Source organism: Rhinoderma darwinii, chromosome 11, assembly GCF_050947455.1.
Source record: "Rhinoderma darwinii isolate aRhiDar2 chromosome 11, aRhiDar2.hap1, whole genome shotgun sequence".
Taxonomy (NCBI): Eukaryota; Metazoa; Chordata; class Amphibia; order Anura; family Rhinodermatidae; genus Rhinoderma; species Rhinoderma darwinii.
The window spans coordinates 81,359,194-81,367,129 of record NC_134697.1 but is presented as its reverse complement, the minus strand read 5'-3'; the positions used below and the strand labels follow the sequence as shown (position 1 = coordinate 81,367,129).

The 7,936-nt window shown below is 45.4% G+C and overlaps 1 pseudogene; it reads right to left on the bottom strand.

The window, feature by feature from the left end:
* Window positions 1–922: 922 nt before the first annotated feature.
* LOC142662968 (uncharacterized) lies at window positions 923–6,457 on the bottom strand (annotated as a pseudogene).
* Between the last annotated feature and the right edge of the window lie 1,479 nt (window positions 6,458–7,936).

The following is a 7,936-nucleotide window of genomic DNA, read 5'->3' as shown; positions in this document are numbered from 1 at the left end:
GCCCGGAATGTCAGATGCGGAAAACTGCAGCATCCCTCCTGTGATGACTGTGATTTGCTGCAGCGGCGGTCACATGTGATGACATGCCCTCAACGTCATCCAGCCCGACCTCCTGGGATGACGTTTCATTCCATGTCACCACCGCTACAGCCTGTGATTGGCTGCAGCGGCGGTCACATGGGATGAAACATCTAAGCCTGGAGGAAGAAACACAGACTTCTGGGTAAGTATGACAACTGCTATTTGTTGCGGGATTTACCTCCCTTTGAAGTCAATGGGGAAAATCCGCAAAAAATAAGCAGCGTTAAAGCAAATACATTTGACATGCTGCGTAATAAAATTCTGCACCGCATGTCAATTTCTGAGCGTATTTTCCGCTCAGTATTTACGTAGCTTTGCTGCTACTGTTGCAATTCAGTTGCGGAAAATCCGTAGTATTTACGTAACGTGTGAACTGACCTCAAGTGTGAATAACATCCATACGCAGCTTTTGATGTAGTTTTTTTTTAGCCAAACACAGGTTGAGGAGAAGAGAGGATCCACTCGCATGTATGGTTTAAAAAAAACAAACAACCCCCTGTGCTGAATTCTATTGTAAAAGCCCCCTTTCCATACACTATAACATTTTTGTCATTGACGACATGAAAAAGTACAAACTGTCCTACCCAAATTACATGAATATATTCATATCTACTGTATATACATTGCATTTGGAAAATCTTTAGACCCTTTCACTTTTTTCACATTTTGTTATGTTAAGGTCTTGTGCTAAAATGAAAAAAGAAAACTGTTTTTCCCCATCATTCTGCACTCAACACCCTATAATGACAAAGTGAAAACAAAATGTCAGTAATCTTTGCTAATTATTTAAAAGGAAAACCTAAAATCTTGCATTGACATAAGTATTCAGACTCTTTACTCATTACTTAGTTGAAGCACCTTTGGCAGTGGTAACAGCCTCCAGTCTTCTTGGGTATGATGCCACAAGGATTTGGGGATTTTCTGCCATTCTTTTCTGCAGAACCTCTCAATATCTGTCAGGTTGGATGGGGACGGGCGGTGGACAGCCATTTTCAGGTTTCCCCAGAAACGTTCGATTGGGTTCAAGTCAGGGCTCTGGCTGGGCCACACAAGGACATTCACAGAGTCGCCCCTAAGCCTCTCTTGTGTTGTCTTTTCTTTGTGCTTAGGGTCATTGTCTTGTTGGAAGGTGAATCTTCGGCCCAGTTTGATGTCCAGAGCACTCTGGATCAGGTCTTCACTAGGAATCTCTCTGCACTTTGCTCCATTCATCTTTCCCTCAACCCTGACCTGTCCCCCTGTCCCAGCTGCTGAAAAAACACCCCCACAGCATGATACTGCCACCACCATGCTTCACTGTAGGGATGGTATCGGGCAGGTGATGGGCAGTGCCTGGTTTCCTCCAGACAGGACTCTTAGAATTGAGGCCAAAAAGTTAAATCTTGTTTTCATCAGAGCACAGAATCTTGTTTCTCAGTCTTAGAGTCCTTTAGGTGCTTTTTTGCAAACTCCAGACTGGCTTTCATGTGTCTTTTACTGAAGAGAGGCTTCTTTCTGGCCACTCTGCCACAAAGCCCAGAGTGGTGGAGTGCTGCAGTGATGGTTGACCATCTGGAAGTTTCTCCCATCTGCACACAGGATCTTTGAAACTCAGACAGAGTGACCATTGGGATCTTGGTTACCTCTTACCAAAACCCTTCTCCCTGATAACTTAGTTTGGTGGGGCGGCCAGCTCTGGGAAGAGTCCTAGTTTTTCCAAACTTCCTACATTTAAGATTTATGGAGGCCACTGTGCTCTTGGGAGCTTTCAGTGCAGCAGAAATTTTGTACCCTTCCCCAGATCTGTGCCTCCACTCAATCCGGTCTCTGAGCTCTACAGGCAGTTTTTTCCTCCTCACTTCTTGGTTTTTGCTCTGATATGCATTGTCAGCTATGAAACTTTATATAGATAGGAGTGTGTCTTTCCAAATCATGTCCAATCAAATGAATTTACCACAGGTGGACTCCAATCAAGGTGTAGAAACATTTCAAAGATGATCTAGAGAAATAGGAGGCCTCCAGATCTAAAATTTCAAGTGTCATAGCAAATGGTCTGAATGCTTATGTCCACGCGAAATTTGAGTATTTAATTTTTAATAAATTTGTGAAAATTTCTAAAATTCTGCTTTCAGTGTCATTATTGAGTGCAGAATGAGGGGGAAAACGTGAATGTTTCTTAATTATAGCACAAGGCCTCAACATAGCAAAAAGTGAGGTTGTATGAGAGGGCCTGCCTCGCAATATCTGTTCTAAATCATACCTAAGGTGTTCAAAAGGGTTGAGGTCAGGGCTCTGTGCGGGCCAGTTAAGTTCTTCCTCACCAAATTCACCCAACCATGCCTTTATGGACCTTGGTTTGTGCACTGGGTCACAGTCATGCTGGAACAGAAAAGGGCCTTCCCCAAACTTTTCCAAAAAGTTTGAAGCATACAATTGTCCAAAATGTCTTAGTGGCTAAAAATCTTAATGCTGCAGGATACCAAGTATTAAGCATTTTTAGCATTTTAATATTTTTAGAACTAAGAAGTCTCATATCACTCCTCCACCAACTTTACATTTGGCACAATGCAATCAGGCAGGTAACAGTCTCCTGCCAATCGCCAAACCCAGACTCATCCATCAGACTGCCAGATATAGAATTGTGGTTCGTCACTCCACAGAACATGTTTCCATTGCTCCAGAGTCCAGTGGCGGTGTGCTTTACACTACTCCATACGACGCTTGGCGATGTACGGCTAGCATACAGCTGCTCCGCCTTGAAAACCCATGCCATGAAGCTCTTGGCACACGACTTTTGTGCGGCTGTTAATGCCAGAAGAGATTTAAAATTCTGCGGTTAATTAGTCAGCAAAGCGTTGGCGACTTTTATGCACTTGTACTTCAGCACTCGGCGACCCTGCTCTGTGACTTTACGTGGTTTGCCTTCATGGCAGAGTTGCTGTGGTTTCTAAATGCTTCCACTTTGCAATAATACCACTCACAGTTGGGCAGTGGAATATCTAGAAGGGAAGAAATTTGACTGACTTGCTACAACAGCTTGGTGCTTGATTTTATACACCTGTAGCAATGGGACACCTCTAGCATGATTAAGTGGTGTGTCCCAATACTTTTGTCCATATAGTGTATATATGTGCCGATCAGTCATAACATTAAACAACCTATCTAATATCGTGTAGGTCCCCCTCGTGCCACCAAAACAGCCGTGACCTCGAGGCATAGACTCCACAAGACCTCTGAAGGCGTCCCGTGTTATCTGGCACCAAGATGTTAGAAACAGATCCTTTTAGTCCTGTAAGTTGCGAGGCAGGGCCTTCATGGATCAGACATGCGTTTCCAGCACATCCTACAGATGTTCGATCGGATTGAGATCTGGGGAGTTCCTTACATATGTACCTTACACATTCCTGAACAATTTTTGAGCGTGGCAGGGCGCATTATCCTGCTGAAAGAGGCCTCTGCCACTAGGAAATGCATTGCAATCAATAAGTGTATTTGGTCTGCAACAATGTTTAGGTAGGTGTTGCATGTCAAAGTAACATTCACATGAATGCCAGGACCTAAGGCTGCCCAGCAGAACATTGCCCAGAGCAACACACTGCCTCCGCCAGCTTGCCTTCTTCCCATATTGCATCCTGGCGATATCTCTTCCACAGGTAAGCGACGCTTGTGCATCCGACCGTCCAAATCATATAAAAGAAAATGTGATTTATCAGACCAGGCTACCTTCTTCCATTCCTCCATAGTCCAGTTCAAATAAGTTCACTGCAAACCGGTAAGAGTCGGCTCTGACTCAGTTATCTAGTCATCTCAATTCGGTGAATTTCGGTCTTTTCCAAGGTCACTCAGATTCTTACACTTGCACAATCTTTTTTATTCCAGCATTTCAACATCAAGAACTACCTGTTCACTTGCTGCTCTTATATTCCACTCCTTGACAGGTCCCATTGTAACAAGATATTGTTATTCACTTCAATTGTAAGTGGTTTTAATGTTCTGGCTGAACGGTGTATAGCTGGGTTCAGAAGTATTTAGATAGTGACACAATATTCTAATTTAGCCTCTGTACACCACCACAATATATTTGAAAGAAAACATTTAAGATGTGAATGAAGTGTAGACTTTCAGCTTTAATTCAAAAGGTTTAAAAACAATATTGCATTCATCATTTTGGAATTACACCAATTTTTTTTACACAGTCCCTCCATTTTCACAGGCTCAAAAGTCTCGGATTTCAGAAAGATAGCAGAAATTTTAGGAGCGGCCAATACAACAATTTGATACATTCTTTAAAAAAAAGTAAAAAAAAAAATGGAATGCGCTGGCTCAACAAAACCAAAAAGCCTGGAAGATTACGAAAGAAGAAAAACCCCTTCCCAACATCTTGTCACGATTCTGGGGTATGTGGACCCACTAGGCCGCTCCGCCGTAGCAGAGGGGCAGCTGGCCAAACAGTCAATAGAATGTCTTAGCAAAAGAGTACCTGTATGAGAGTCCAAACAGACACCAGATGTAGCAGACGCTTTGGCACAGATGATTCGTGGCAGGTGACACTGGACGTGGCAGATGGAACAAAGACGACTCCAACACTAGACTTTGGCTCAGGAACAAACATAGTTACAGGATACAACTAAGGGACCATTTGCTTAAACTAGAAGCATCTACCTCTAGTAAGAACTGTCGAGACATGTCCGGATGATAAAGAACTGAGGCTGAAGTGAAGGCGCTCTTGAGACTAGAAAATGCTGCCTCTGCCTCCGGGGTCCAAACCTTGGAGTTCACCCCCTTCTTGGTAAGAGCAGAGATTGGAGCAGTCAGAAACGAGAAGTTTGGGATAAACTGCCAATAAAAATTTGTGAATCCAAATATACCACCACACAGACACACAGAAGATCCTGCAAGATGTCATTCACAAATTCCTGAAATACCGCTGGAGCGTTACACAGACCAAAGGGCATCACAAGATACTAGTGCGGTCTTCCATTCGTCACCTTGACGGATCCGGATCAAGTTATAAACTCCACGTAGATACAGCTTTGTGGAAATATTTTCTCCACGATTTCGATTGAAGAACCTTGAGATTAGCGGCAAGGGGTACTTGTTTTTGACCGTAATTTGATTTAAGCCACGGTAATCGATGCATGGTCGAAGTGATCCATCTTTTTTTTAACGAAGAAGAATCCGGCCCCGGCCGGAGAAGATTAACAGATAAACCCACTCCCAAGGTTCTCCTTGATGTAAGCCGACATGGGCTGGGTCTCTGGCAAGGAGAGAGGATAGACCTGTCCACGAGGGGGGAGACATGCCAAGAAGCAGTTCAATGGCATAATCGTAGGAACGATGGGAAGAAACTCTGCCTCCTTTTTACTAAAGACAACTGCAAAGGTGGCATAATGCATAGGTAGTCCAGCGAGTGACTGAGGCAATGGAGGCAGAACAGGACGACCCTTTGGCAGGCAGCGATGAAGAAACTTGGATCCCCATTGCAGGATCTCTCCGGAACTCCAGTCGTGAACCGGAGCATGTAGTCAAGGCAGGCCCAGCAGAATAGAGTTGATAGATTTTGGTAAGTCGAAGAGGGCAATCTGTTCTGAGTGGAGGATTCCGACTCGTAGTCTCAAAGGTTCCGCGATGGACAGAATAGGATCTGGCTGAGGTTGCCTATTCACAGAGGCGACTGCCAGGGTTCTCTCCAGAGGAACCGTGGCCAAATGGAGATGATCTACTAGGTCCTGCTGAATAAAATTTGCAGCCGCTCCGGAGTCCAGATAAGCAGAAATGGTGTGTGATTTCTCACCAGAGGCAATGGTTACAGGGATGGACAATTTAGGAGAAGATTTGGCGTCTTTCAACCTAGGGTTGTTTCTCCAACCAACCCTAGGTGCTGGAGTTTCCCAGCTTTTGTGGACATTAATGCACAAAATGGCCTTTGTGGCCACAATACAGACACAGAACTAAAGCGCATCTGTACTGTTTCTCCTGATTGGACAATTTGAGTCTGTCCACCTGAATTGAGCCAAGAGCCTTCAGGTGGAGCAACTAGAGAAGGCAGTAGTGGTCCCTGGAACGTGGGTACCAGTCTATAGGACTGTCTCTCCTGGTGAACCTCCGGAGCTCGTAACCTGAAATGGATAGTACACTGATTGATGAACTCTCTACAGGTCTTGGGTTCCCTGTCATAGCGAGGAGGTAGAGGTAACGAGATTGCATGACCAAGGTAAGCAGGAGGAATAGTAGGTGGGGGAGCAGCGGGAACAGCCAGGGGAGGTGCAGGAGGATGATCCAAATGACTTATGATGGAGTTCACCACCTGTAACAGTTGATCCTGACATGCCCGGAGGTCAAGCTTGTCTATTTGCATAATTTGAACGCCGGACATGGGTTGGCCAGCAAGTTCCATGGCCTGAGCGTACGGTCACGATTCTGGGGTATGTGTACCCACTAGGCAGTTGGTCAAACAACAGTCAATGGAAAGTCTTAGCACAAGAGTACCTGTATGAGAATCCAGACAGGCACGAGATGTAGCAGACGCTTTAGCACAGATGATTCATGGCACAGATGACACTTCGCGTGGCAGAGGGAACAAACACAACTCCAACACTACAATTCGGCTCAGGAAAACATGGAACGGGATACAACTAAGGGACCATTTGCTTAAACTAACACGAGTAGACAACAACAATGCTCAGGCACAGGAAGAAGGGCAGGACGGATTTAAATAGGGCGGGTTGCACGGGGATAAGATAGGGAATGTAATAGTGGTGCACGCACTGCCCCTTTAAGAGGAGACCGGGAGACACACATGCACCCTACAGGAGCAAGCAGCGGGCGGAAGCAGTACATGCCAGCGTACCCGGGGAGGAGGAAGAGGACACAGTCATAGAGGTAAATGATGCTGGCGGCCGCCAGGGGAAGCCGGATAGTGACGAAGGGTTGATCTCAATCTGCAAACCACTGGTAACACTTATACTGTACATGCCTTGCGCGGTCCAGCGAAGGACGAAGCGCTGCACATCCTCCGGGTGGGACACTTGCGCAGTGACATCACGCCGGCCTGCTCAGGGAGTATTTCCAGCGCCTTATAGGCTGCAGGCCTAACGTGGCCTGCAGCCTATAGTGATCAATTGCATCTGCGTCCTGAGGATGCAGATACAAGAGAATGTGTCTGTCGCTAGCACCGGAGCCCCCTACAGTGCTAGCGACGCCACCGGGCATGAGGGCCCGTGCCACCCAGCCCATAAATGTTGGGCCGGGTGTTGGGGGCCCTGTAGTGGCGTTGCTACCACTGTGCAGCCTTAACGCCTGCTAGTGGCACCACCGGGCTACAGTGGTAGTTACGTCACTGTATTGATGATGTGACTGCGGATAGAAGTGGCAGGATAAATTCTGAAGTGTATAGAGCTATACGATCTGCTCAGATTCAGTGTAATGCTGCAAAACTAATAGGATGGCGCTTTAAAGAAATGGAATATTCTTTAATGCCCAAATCACCTGACCTTAACCCGATTTAGCATGTTTTTCACTTTCGGAGGACAAAACTGAAGGCAGAAAGACCCACAAACAAGCAGCAACTAAAGGGTCTGCAGTCAAAGACTTGGGTAGCATCTCAAGGGAGGAAACTCAGCATTTGGTAATGTCCATGGTTTTCAGACTTCAGGCAGTCAATGACTGCAAAAGGATTAGCATCCAAGTATTAAAAACAACCCTTATATTTGTAATTATGTTACTTTCGATCTTGAAAAATTAAGGAACTATGTAAAAAATGGCTGTAATTCATAAACTACTCTTTAATTCACTGTACTGTACTGTACTTCACTACACTTCATTCACATCTTGATTGCTTGGTTTTAATCCATTGTGGTGGTGTACATACAAAGGC